The 13,414-nt window shown below is 39.7% G+C and overlaps 1 long non-coding RNA gene across 1 annotated transcript in view; it reads left to right on the forward strand.

Moving 5' to 3' along the window:
• The window catches only part of LOC115099396, a 287,823-nt gene that overhangs the window by 135,171 nt on the left and 139,238 nt on the right, over nucleotides 1-13,414 (forward strand). The window contains exon 2 of the long non-coding RNA XR_003858766.1: nucleotides 9,727-9,784. This is a non-coding gene — a long non-coding RNA (uncharacterized LOC115099396). The remainder of the gene's footprint in view (nucleotides 1-9,726; nucleotides 9,785-13,414) is intronic.

The raw sequence follows: 13,414 nt of genomic DNA on the forward strand, positions 1-13,414 counted from the left end.
TGAGTGTTTAAAGTTTTTTAAACATTTTCCTAGTTAAACACCTTCATCATAAATAAACTAAATGGGGTGCTGGCATACATCTAAAGTATGAAAACTGCTCAAAGAAATCAAATTTTGGTCTCTTTGGGGTTGATATTTAAAAGCCAGCTGGCTAGCTAAATTAGCCCGATAAAATTACCCGGTTAACTTAGCCTGGATTTTCAGCGGCACAGCTATACCACTAAATATACCCAGACAAGTTTAAATTTAGTTGGATACCTTAGATATGCTCAACAGCAGGTCTAACTTGACTGGCTAAGTTATCCAGATAGGTCTGAATATTGGCACTTATCCAGTTAGCCAAGTGATTCATCATAGAAACATAGAAATGATGGCAGAAAAAGACCAATCGGCCCATCTAGTCTGCCCAGCAAGCTCCCACACTTAATTTCCCATACTTATCTGTTTCACCAACCACCAACTTCAGAGCTCTTGTTGGTAACTGTTTGAATTAAATTTCCTGCCATCCCCTGTTATTGATGCAGAGAATAATGTTGGAGTTGCATCAAAGGTGAGCATAAAGCTTATGGTTAAGGGTTGTAACCATCGCTTCAAGCAAGTTACCTCGATGCTTGTTTACCCAGATTGCACAGATCGATGCCTTGTTGGATGATGTCTGAATGTAAATCCAGTTTTCCTCACTTCTCCCTACCACTGAAGCAGATAGCAACGCTATATATGCTTTCAAAGTGATGTATCAGGCTTAATTGGTTTAGGGTATTAACCACCGTAATAAGCAGCTACTCCCACGATTGTTTACCCAGATTGTGAAGTTCAGTCCTTGTTGGTTGATGCCTGAATGTAAATCCTGTTTTCCACTTTTCCCCCTGCCATAGAAGCAGAGAGCAGCACTCTATATGTATTCAAAGTGATGTATCAGGCTTAATTGGTTTAGGGTAGTAACCGCCGTAATAAGCAAGCTACCCCCACGCTTATTTGTTTACCCAGATTGTGAAGTTCAGTCCTTTTTGATTGTTATCTGAATGCAGATCCTCTTTTCCACATTTCCCTTTGTCGTTGAAGCAGAGAGCAATGTTGGGGTTGCATTAACCGTACAAGGGATTTTTTTGAGTAAGGGTAGTAATCACCAGGTAATAGTTAACATTCCAGCAAGCCACCCCCATGGCTCTACTCTTCATTCCCATCCCTCAAACAGCATTAGGAATCTAATGTGCCTTATATTGAGTATAACACATGATATATGTGATTTTTTTGTAGCTCCCTGCCCAGGTACCCTCCCCTATTACAATGGCCTTCTTTGTATGCAGATTGCATGCATGAATAATGCAAATGCATGCAAAGAAGGCCATGCATAGTTAAATTGATATTAATATTTTAGCACAGCCAACTAAGAAGGTGGTCAGCTGCAATAAAATAACAGTATCTCATTGAAAAGCATTATATATGTGCGCTGGAAGGCCCAGGGGCCCTAACGTGGGTCCCAAGGCTCCTGCCGCACATTTAAAGTGGAAGAAAAATTAAAAAAAAAACTTGGTGCCAAATGGAGAGGTTGAGGGGGTCAGTGCTGACCCCCATTTCAACCCAGTCGAAGTGGCCCTGAAGCCCTCAAAATAAGAAAAATTGTTTAAAGTAAATGCGTGGCAGCAGCCCCCCTTTGAGAAACAACTACTTTCAGGCCCTGGAGCCCATTCCCATACATCAACCTCCTGGTCCCAATGAAGGCTATCCACCTACCTCCTGGCCTCCTGAAGGCAATCCGCCACACCCCTAAAGTGCCAACACTTCAATCCCCCACCCCCCAAAAAAGTTTAGGACCCCCACCCCTTACAGCCTCCTCCCACCTTGACCCCTTCCAGAAACCCCTGTACTTTTAATTGGATCCATCAGGGCCTGGTGCACCATTTTCCATAATGGATGTACCCTGACCTTATCCCAGTAACATGGCTGAGGCAAGGTAAGGTCAGTTCCATTTTGTAAAATAGCACCTACTGGGCCAGGTGCAAGGGTGCACATGGCCCCGATGTGGGATCCAATTAAAGATATGGGGGGTTCTGGTAGGGGGAAGGTGCAGGGGGTGGGAGGTTCCTGGATTTTTTTTTTTGGTGGGGGTTTGAAGTGTTGGTATTTTTTTGGGGGGCCTGGGGGTTGGGATATTGCCTTCTGGCAGGCTGAGCAGGTGGGGGGTTTGATGTAGGCACTTCATGAGGGGGTATGAGAAAGGGCACCGGGGCCTGTAATAAAATGTTTTGGAGGAACCAGTGCCACATGCATATTCTAGACTTTTTTTCACATTCTGGGGGTGTCGGGGCCTCCTTGCCTGGTGCCCACGGGTTGAGATGGAGGTCAACACTGACCCTCGCTCAATCTCCCTATTTGCAGCCTTTTTTTTTTTGGGGGGGGGGGGCAGCAAACCTTTAAGGCTATTGCAGTTCCGTGATGTTTGGTTCCAACATTGCATTAAAGGACCACTTGCCGCATTCTTTTGTGCCACAGTTTTTGGCCGTGACACAAAAGAATGTGCTGTATAGCCATGATGCCTTTTTCTGGGGTTGGGCCCCATTATTATGGCAGCACCCCTTGCAATAGTGGGACTCTTCCTGCAAAACTGCATTGCAGTTTGATGAATCTAGGGGTAAGTTAGCCGGGTAACTAGTTCCTTCCTGTTACACCCCGATCCCACCCACCACTTAGCTGACTAACTACTAAGCAGTTATTCAACTAAGTGGCAGCCACTGAATGGGCTACTTATACAGACATCACCACTTCACCTGGTAAGTCAAGGTGAATATCCAACTCTTTGAAGCTAAGATAAATTGTAAAGTCTGAGCTAAGAATAGACCCTTCTTGGCAATTTGATTTAGTTTGAGAATCTGTACAATATGCAGAATTAATATCCAGAATCCACCTCTAGTGGAGATATGCAGTTGAACTCTGGAATGTATTGCCAGGGAATGTGGTTAGTGCAGTTAGTGTAGTTGGGTTTAAAAAAGGAGGAGAAGTCCATTACCTGTTGTTAATTAAGTTGTCTTAGAAAATAGCCACTGCTATTCCTAGCAACAGTAACATGGGATAGACTTAGTTTTTGGATACTTGCCAGTTTCTTATAGCCTGGATTGGCCACTGTTGGAAACAGGATGCTGGGCTTGATGGACCCTTGGTCTGACCCAGTATGACATGTGTTTATGTTCTTATGTTCTTAATTAAATCTCCCTTTGAAAACAAACGAGCAGAAAAAGTTCATGAATGGATTCAGGGAAGATACTTTTTTAAAAAATAGGTATGGTCACAGTAAAGCTACATTCATCACAAAAAAACAAAACACAAAAAATATAAAAGCCAACATTTTATGGTAATAAATCAAGACCTAGGAATTGAACCTAAAAGGAAATCAGTAGAACAAAGAAACAACCCATTGTAGGAATGTGTAGAAGGAAACATTGTTTTGTTTCATTCATTTGTTTTGTGTGAACTTCAATTTGTTTCATTATTTTCAAAATTAAAAAAAATATTTATTCTTTTAATTTATTTTTTCATTTTCCATTAAAGTCAATAAAGGAAGCATTACCTATTTTGTGCTCCAGAGTTAGGGTTTTCTTATCAATCCTGATGAAACTTGTGGGATGAAATCATCAGAAGGGGAAAGATCTCCAAGGTATCTAGACTATGGTAAAGTGTCACCAAAAGTGGCACCTCCATAAAGGGTTAAAGGGATACCAGTAGTGGCAGAAGTTTTCCAAGGTATCGTCAGAGGAGCCAAGAATCAATAAGGGGAGGAATAGCACCCCAAGGCTTCAAAAGAGAGCACCAACATCAGTGGCATTAACCATTGAAAGCAGCATGAGAAGTAAAGTGATACAAAGGGTGGCATCAGCATCTTAAGAGTAGCAGAAAGAACCCCAAAAAAAGTCTTGTTATGGCAGTAGGACTTAAGTGGAAAAGAAACTCCCCAGGTGTAGCATGAGGGGTATAGCAGGAATGCAGTGTGGCATGGGATATGTCTGTTATCCTATTGAAGTTCTTGCCACTGGCTAGATTTAGTGCAAGACAAAGCGCTGATATCAGTATAATTTTTGTAATATGAGCTTTTATTTCATTCCCTACTTTAGCTAGATATTGCTACTGGTAGAAGTATGGATTTCTTGTGAAATTGACTTTCTGAATGAAATTTTTATCACATTCAGGCATGTAAACATGTAAATGGTTTTTAATCAGTGTATTTATTTTCTGGTAATCTGTGAGATTTGCTTTATTAAGAAAGCTTTACCCATATTCTGTAGCTGAGCTCAGGCTGTTTCATTTCTTGATTTTCTGGTTTTGCATGAGTTTTCTCTTCCTACTGAAGCTTTAACCATATTCTGAATATCGACATGGTTTCTTCTCTGCATCTTTTATCTTATGCCTGTATTTCTTCCTTCTGACTAAGGCTTTTTTGTGGACCTTTCATACATTTTGTTGCTGAAATCAGGCTCTTCCATTTCTTGATTTTCTGGTTTTCTTGTGTGTAGTAGGTATAGGTAGACATGTGGCATTATGTCCCCTATGGTGGATTTAGAGGTATATGATATCCAAAAGGTGGAATGAACCAGCTCACATCCACAGATAGATAATCCAACAACCAAATGTATGCTGAAAGGTCAGTGTGCTACCATTTGATTCACAAAACAAATTTTTCATAAATTCAGGAGCACAAGAAAGTATCATTAATAACACAGTCAGTTCCTCGACATGGCCTGTGTTTTACAGAGGGGCTGAATTGGGAGGGACAGGAAAGAGTAATAAATACCTCAAACCTAGGAGAAACAATCAACATAAGGTGCTACAGCAAATAACACATATGTATCAGTTGATATGTATTGCTAATTATATAAGTAAAGATAAAGGGCTCAATGTATATGTCATAGACAAAATATAAGTTTAATACAAACATATTGCAAACATGTCCATTCTATTTGGACAAAATATAAGATTACAGCACAGAATACATTACAGGTTTTTCCTTCTATATCACCAGAGTGATATCCCAGCAGTAGATTTTGCAGACAACCCAATGATAAGGTAAAAGGAATAATTGCACTGCAGATATACCAATGTAAATAACATCCCAGCAATAAAAGCTACAAACCCTTTTTTTGAGACAAAATGTGAGTTGGAAGCCTTCGCTTATAGGACAAGTACATACGCTGAGAATTAAAGGAACATCTGAGAGAAACATGTGTGCTAAAAGATTCAACCAATCAAATGGGAGTGGGCGTGTCATATGTCAAAGCACACCAGGATGGACTAGCCAAACAGATGTTAGTGGGCGTGTACAATGTAAAAAAAAATTGAAGGAGTGAGAAACAGGCACCAAGCCCAAGACAGTGAAAAACAAGTTATTCAAAATAATTTTGCCCACTCGATCTCATGATTTAGACTACCAGGAGAGAGGGATTGTATGCTGTAGATCCAATTTTGTTCATGTCAAATCAAAACATGTGAGAAATTCCCCCCCCCCCCCCTTTTTAGGTGGTGTCACCACATCTAGAGCAAAACACCAAAGGTCAGTGTGAGAGTGTTTGCAAGCTCCTGGCAATGTGAGACCAGTGCAGATTCCATCCAAGATGACCGAAGATAGGATAGATGTTAAATGATACTAGTCTTTAGAGGTCTGAAAGTTTTCCCAACATAGAGAAATTGGCAAGGACAGATAATAACATAAACCACTTGCTTAGATAGGGGATTGGTAGGTAGGCATGAGACAGCAAATTCCTTAAGTTGGAATAAGCATGTGGCAGCAAGTCCTCTATGGTGGTATTAGAGGTGGACTGAGATAACAAGAACATCTGAGGACAGTATAATATAACCACAGGAATATATTTGTTTTGCCTGAGAAGTAAAAGATAAAAAAATTCTCATTGTAAAAAACAGTATTATTTTTGGAAGAAAAACATATAGGGGTGGATTTTAAAAGGAGGGCTTCATATTACATTTCTGAAATTGTAATACTTAAGGTTGATGCCAGTTGTAGTTACTGTTTTTTTCTTGTTTGGGTTTGAAGATAAAATAGAAGTAGAAATATTGTTGGGGAAAGAGAAGCTGATGAAGGCACTGCAGAGAGGCTTGAAGAGGAGATGATAAAGGCTGAGAAAGAAATGAAGAAAATTGTTGGTAATGAAGCAGAAAGAAAAGAGAAACATTCACTTGGCAGTGCAGATCCACAGCCGGCTAAAGAGCATAATAAAGAAAGAATAGAACAAACTCACACTGGAAGTTCTGAGGAAGAACAGAGTTTTCCAAGAAAGGCAGCAGATAAGCTAAAGAATATCAAGGTGTCCTGGCAGAAGGAGCTTCATAAAGAACATGCCTCAAGGAGGAGGACTGGAACTTAGAACTTCTTATGGACACACGTAAAATGATATTGCTTAGACAGGCTATTATTAAGTTTAATTACAGAGACAAAGTAGGATGCTTAAGTGACCTGTTGTGTGTTAATTTATGAGAGAACCCTGGGCCAGTGTTAGGTTTTGCTCCTCCAGAGGGGAGGAGTTAGCAATCTGTTATAGTTCGCTCCTCCAGAGGGGAGGAGTTAGCAATCTGTTAGAATCTGCTATGCTGATGGGAGGAGCAAGCAGATGGGAGTTAGCGATCTGTTGTGCTCAGCTCCTGAAGTGGGAGGAGTGAGCAATCTGTTGTAAATCTGCTGTTGGATACTCCTGTTGGGGAAGGAGTCAGCAATTTGTTATGAGTCACCGTGCAGCATTAACAATCAGTTAGGGATTGGCTCCCGTGGAAGGAGGAGTTTAGCAATCTGATATGTTCCGTAGGCGGAACTAGCAATCTTGTTATGATATAGACTGCTGAGTTGGCAACCTGTACCAGCGGAGTGCCAGTGAGGATACTCAGCTGGAAAGGAATATAAATAGGTGAATCCTTGGGCTGATGGCAGATGACAGCGCCCTCAGGAGGATATCCTGAGAGGGACCACCGGCTAGGATTGGGTATGGAGACAGACACAGATAGTTCTTTTATTAGACAGGTTAGTAGACCCACCAGAGGTGGCAGTAGTGAGCTGATATGCCCAGCAGGGCTGAAGTCCCTCAGATACTGGCACTGCGATCCCAGGGTTGCTGAGCTGTAGAGGGACTATTGATAGTGAGTAGACAGGGTATGCTGTAATCATAGCCAGTAGTAGATGACAATCTCATTTAGATTCTTAAAGAGGCTCAGTAGCTGGAAAGAGGCCCTCGAAGAGTGAGTACCTGGTTCCAGGGAAAGCTCTGAGAGAGTGGTGGTGACTCACGAATGTCTGTATCTGTGATAGCTTCTAGGCAGTAGAGAATCTTCAGAGTATTCAGGAACATGGGCCCTCGAGGAGCGAGTACCAGTTCCTATCTGCAATCTGAAATAGAGAAAAGAGAGTGAGGCCCCCGAGGACCGGGTACCTCTGGTCTGAGGAGGCAGAGTAGCTTGGAATGAATCCCTTGCTCATGTCCAATTAGTACTCCTTGCTAACTCATATCATAAGCGTAAGTGAAGACCTTTTATGTTGGAAGCGGATGACATCAATACAGGGGGACGTCCCTGAGGTTCGCGCCCTTGCTGGTACATAGTTCGGAGCGCGCGCGCCCTACGTCATCAGGAACATGGCGGATCTGCAGCGTCGAGTCGGTCCGGGGACACCGGGGAGAAGCAGCATGGAGACGCCGCGGCAGCAAGCCATCCATCAGGCCCGGAGGGAGTCACCACAGAGGTAGAGAGGGTGGAGCGAGGGTGTAGAGCAGCCACGAATGCAACAGCCAGTTTTGGCAATTGAGGCATGTTAAGAGTAACCTTAGTGAGAATGTGGAATAGTGATACTGTTACCCATACCGCAGGGTTAATTGGCAAGATCTCCGGGGAATGTTATAGAAACTGAAAGGATCTGCAAATGCAGGGAGCTTTCTTCATCACAACCCATTGACATGGGGGAAGGGTTAGCCCACGTTCAGGCCAGAGTGGCATACTGTGGAAAGAAGTCACTTCCCTAGAAGATATTCAGGAAGTGTTAGGATGCTTGACCCAACAGGACTGAGCTGAGGGGGAGGGTATGTGATAGAGTGTCACTGAAAACCTTCCTTAAGCAAGTGATGGACCAGGCATCTAGCCTGGTCAACCTTAAAAGCTATAGACACAGGTAACTCTATGAGTGGGTCCCCGCACAGGAGGAATAAGAGTTTGGACCCAGGTGGCAACAGACAGGCCCTGGGTTTTCTGTAAGAATATGAAGACTGAAGGTAAATGCTGAGATGTGAATATTGAAAGTAAATGCTGAAAGTGAGTCTGCTGAAGGTAAGCCATTGATGTTGGTTAATGTGCTTGTGGAAGTAAAGTTTATGTAAGAAGAATCAGAGTCCAGCATATAACTCTCATCTGGGAAGTTACATACTGCTTGTGCTGTCTCACAGCCCCCTATGGTGGAATTAGGAGTATGGCAGTTCCCTAGGGTGGTATTAGGGGTATGGTTGGTAACAGCATCCTCCCAAGATAATATCTGCAGAAGAAATAAATGTACAGTACAACTCATGCTGTGTCTTCAATATCAACGTCACTTGGTCCGGAGAGCAGCAATAGGCTGGATCATTGTGAGAGCCATTTCTGTACAGAGTAGTTTTGTTGGAGAGAATCTACTGCAGAAAGAAAAGACACTATATAATACACTGAAACACTATTAGTCTACACACCCCTAAGTTTGGACTGCTAATGGGAAGCTTAAAGAGTTGACCATTGGATAGTTCTACTTCATGCTGCTAATCAAACTTTTTTCTTTTCATAGACAGCGGCAACAGTGGAAAACATAAAAATGTAGATGTTGCAAGTTTGAGTAAGGTCCTCACTGATTTCCTGTTAGATTTCATGCTGTCAAGAAAAGTATCAGCCTTCAGAAGTATTCAGTGCTGCATGTATTAACCCTCCCTCACATTCCTGGAGAGCATTATGCTACGTCATACTATCTATGAAAGAAAGAAAATCAAGTGTATTTGATGATGTTTAAACTGCTGGGATCCAGATGTTCTGATTTACCTTTTGCTAATGCTCTTAAGAAACACATTTGTCCTAATATGCTCTCCCCAAAGAGGAGAGAAGAGTGCAAAAACCTGATGTGACCCCTTAATTATAATTATGTACTATATTTTCCTATTCTCATGTTCCACATTGCAGTGCGCTGGTCTATATGTTGTAAAATTCACAGATGTGGAAAATAATCATAAAATGGAGACAAATCTCCCCAGGATAGAGCCGAACATCTCTTAGGTCAGACCAAATGCCTGTTTTGCAGCCTGAATAATAGATGCCAAAAATCTCGCCTGGGTAACATCTTTTACAGGCGGGATATGAAGTTTTATTAAATTAAATGAAAATGAAATGAGTATCTACTGAGAATTAACTAATTCTTTGGCTGAAAAAATATTTGCTGAATTCATGGCCTATGGAATTGATTCCCAAGCTTCTTTGTTCTTCTCTCACAAGTTTTATTTTTTTGTATTATAGGTATCATGTTTCTGATTGATTGTGGGGGACTCTACTATAAGTGAACTAAAGATTTCTTATAAATAAAGCTTTATTGAGGACATTTTAATTCTCAGTATGTGCTTTCTATTCTTTTTTTTTTGTTGTTGTTATGAGATATGCGCTTGTGTAGTAGTTGAGGTAATAGTTGGCTGTTTATTTGTGTTCTTTCTCATCACCCCTTCATTATTTGTATTTTAGGGAGTGCTGGGAGGTCTCCTTTTCCAAAACAAAGCTCTTTTAAGTACAGTACTGCCAGGTAATTGTTTTAAGCCTTTCTGGTTTGTAGAAATTTCTGTATACTTTCAGGAAAGCACTAAAGTGAACAGTGCTTTTTAATCTTGCTCCATAATCATTTTTCATCTCATTCCTTTTCCTTTGTGCTAATTTTTTCTTGCTTCTGTCAGGCTTTTTCCTTTGTTCTTCACTTCTTTTCTCTTTGATTTTTTTTGTTTCCTTCAGTCCTTTCATATGTATCATAAATCCAATTTTCCTAAAAATAGAAAGTATACAGTGTCATCAACTGTAGCCTTTTGCCTGCCCTTGTCTAAAACAGCATTTTTCTACAGGAAAATAGCTTTAAAACAGGTGTAAATGACTATTGAATTTTGACTTTAAAAGTAGTCATTACCAAAATAAAGGAATTTACCCACTAGACCTTGAAATCTAGCAGCCAAATGGCCATCAGCTCACACACTGATTTATGCCAAATTATTTCAACAGAGTACAATTTTAGATTAATGTTCTCTGGTATTAAATTAATAAAGATCTTGTGAGTTTCTTGCTACATATAAGAAAAGATGCATTTAGATAAATATGCTGTATTCTATATAGATGATGTTCTGACTATTTTTTTAGAAATCTATATAAATGTAGAGGTCTAGTGATTGGTATATACATGCATGCATGCCTAAACATCTGAGTCTGCAAATGTAGTCTAAGTGATAAAATAGAGTATTTTTCTCATTCTGTGATTATGGAAAAAAGACCATATTTAATAAGTTCCACAGACTCTGCATATGAAATAATGCTCATATTATTTTTCAATCTCATTTAGATGCAACAAAAAAATTGTAGCATAAGATATCTGCAACCTCTTAATATTTTAACTTTTTGGAAGGTTCACATGAAATAAATCTGTGGTGAATAATTAGCAAGTCAATATACTTAAGGAATTTTCTTTGCTCTATCTACAGTATATATATTATGCAGAGAAAGTCAAGGGCTTGCATCTGTGGTTTAGCTAACTTTTATGCATTGTCAGCTTGAAGTTGCTGATATATACCTAGCACTATTTTGGCATTTATTGTGAATCCTTCATTCCTACAGGTTGTAAGCAAAAAGGTATTTTATTACTGAGCACATTTAGAGGAATCCAAAAAGGGTGAAATTCAGATTTGTTAAACAAGAAGACCCACATATTGTGTGCTACTTAGCTGGATAAGTATCAATGTATCCAGTTATGTGGTGATCACTGAATATCCAGTTATGTTCAGCGGTCGCCACTTAGTTGGAGAAGTCACTAATCCAGCTAAATGGTTAGCTGGACATCTAGTGGGTGGGCAGTGGGCAGATATTAGTGGTGTTACTTATCCAGTTAACATAGCCATGCTGCTGAATATCCCATGTAAATTAGCAGATAAGTCTTATTCGACTAATTTACATAGATGGTTTATTTTGAATATCTACTCCTAAATTGTATGAGATTCTCATGTTTCTTCATTAAGTATGTGAATTTTCTTATTTTTTTTAAGGCTAGGGGAATATATACGTGTAAATAAGTCCAAAATGGGAAAAATATTCAGAGCTACTATGATGTAATCTCATAAGATATTTCAAACTTGCATGGTTTACTATGTTATTAGCTCAAGAATGAACTAAATGGGGGAATTCTTTCTTTTAGTCCATATAGATTTCTGGATGCTGGCAAATGAAAATCACATAGGAGATAATTTTCAAACATATTGATGTATGCAAAACTGCATTTTACATGCATAAATGGATTTTACACATGTAAATGGGCTTTTGAAAATTGCTATTTGTGCGCATGTAACTCCTTTGAAAATTCACTCCATAGGGCTAAATTTTCAAAAGATTTTATGCATGTAAATGAACTTTATTTGTGTAAATGAGCTTTTGAAAATTGCTATGATATATGGTACTTTAAAACACATAAATACTTTGAACATTTACTCCATAGTTTTTAACCATTTGTTTAGTGTAAATCACATAATGAGTTTGACTGAGCAAGAGTTTTCTCCCATTCTATATCTGGAAAAGAAAATAGTTTATGAATCAAATCCATTGTTTTTTTTCCACAGCTATCAGTTGCTGAACTTTAAGAAAATTATTTAAAAAATGGCATTCCCCTGCAGCAGTGCCCACACTTTTGAATAGCAAAGATGGGCTCTGTTACTAAATGTATAAGCATTGGCAAGTTAAATGTAAGACTTGGATAAGAAAGAATTTGAAAAGAAGTTGACCGTAGAAGCAAAAACTCACAATAAAAACCTTTTAAAATATAACTGAAGCAGAAAGCCTGAGAGGGAGTTGATTGGACCATTAGATGATTGAGGGATTAAAGGGGCACATAGAGAAGATAAGGCCATTGCGGAAAGATTAAATGATTTATTTGCTTTGGTGTTTACTGAAGAGGATGTTGGGGAGATATCCTTTCCAGAGACTGTATTCAAGGGTGATGATTCAGATGAACTGAACCAAATCACGGTGAACCTGGAAGATGTGGTAGGCCAGATTGACAAACTGAAGAGTAGTAAATCACGTGGACCAGATGGCATACACCACAGTGTTAAGAAAGAACTGAAAAATGAAATTTCAGATCTATTTCAATTATTTTGTAACCTATTATCCATTGTACCTGAAGATTGGGAAATGGCCAATGTAACCCTGATATTTAAAAAGGGCTTCAGAGATGATTTGGGAAACTATAGACCAGTAAGCCTGATTTCAGTGCCAGGAAAAATAGTGGAAACTGTTATAAAGTATAAAATCACAAAACATTTAGATAGTGTGTAATTTGTTAGTGCCATTAAAAGTAGCTTAACTGTGCTACTTCAATAATACACAGAGGTCCAACTTTAATACAAACCAATTTAAGTTTATTTAATATTAAAAGCCAATCTTATGAGACCTCTGGGAGACAGAGCGAGAAAGCTCTCCTGCATGTCTGTCTCCATGTTTGTAAGTGAGGGCTGACTTTTTATAGATAAAACATACAATGATCCCTAATAGGATTGCATAGAGTATCAGGTACCACGTGTGTCTACATCAGAGACCTATGGCTAAGCTTCCCTGGTCCCACCTTCCACCTTAACCTCCAATTAGGCATAGACCCACGTGTGTCTGCTGATGGCTATCAATCAGTCTAGTAGTTCATAGTAGTTCTTTGTTCTGTCACTTCTGTGGACTCCTGTGCCAGTCTTTTGATCAGACTCCTAATCTTATGGGAATATCCAGTTTCACTGGGCCTCTTCATACGAGAGACCGGATTCTGTGAGAACATAGTTGGTCCATATGTTAGTTGTGACCTCATGACCCTTCATTATATCTGGCTAGGTCTGAATTCATTCTAGATGTCTCCCAGTAGCCATTCACGCTCAGGTCAGTCTGAGTTCCTTGTATGCCAGCAGTTTCAGTTAGATCAAGAAAGCAAAGGATTCTGGATAAACTGAGTGGACAAAAGTCCTGAGCCAAAGTCTTCATGTTAGGCTGCCCATATATCAATAGACATAGTTTAATGTGTCACAGCCAGCATGAATTTACCCAAGGGAAGTCCTGCCTCACAGATTTCCTTCCTTTTTTTTTTTTTGAAGGGGTGGATAAACATGTAAACAAAGGTGAACCTGTAGATGTGGTGTATTTGGATTTT

The sequence above is a fragment of the Rhinatrema bivittatum genome, chromosome 9, assembly GCF_901001135.1.
Source record: "Rhinatrema bivittatum chromosome 9, aRhiBiv1.1, whole genome shotgun sequence".
NCBI lineage: Eukaryota > Metazoa > Chordata > Amphibia > Gymnophiona > Rhinatrematidae > Rhinatrema > Rhinatrema bivittatum.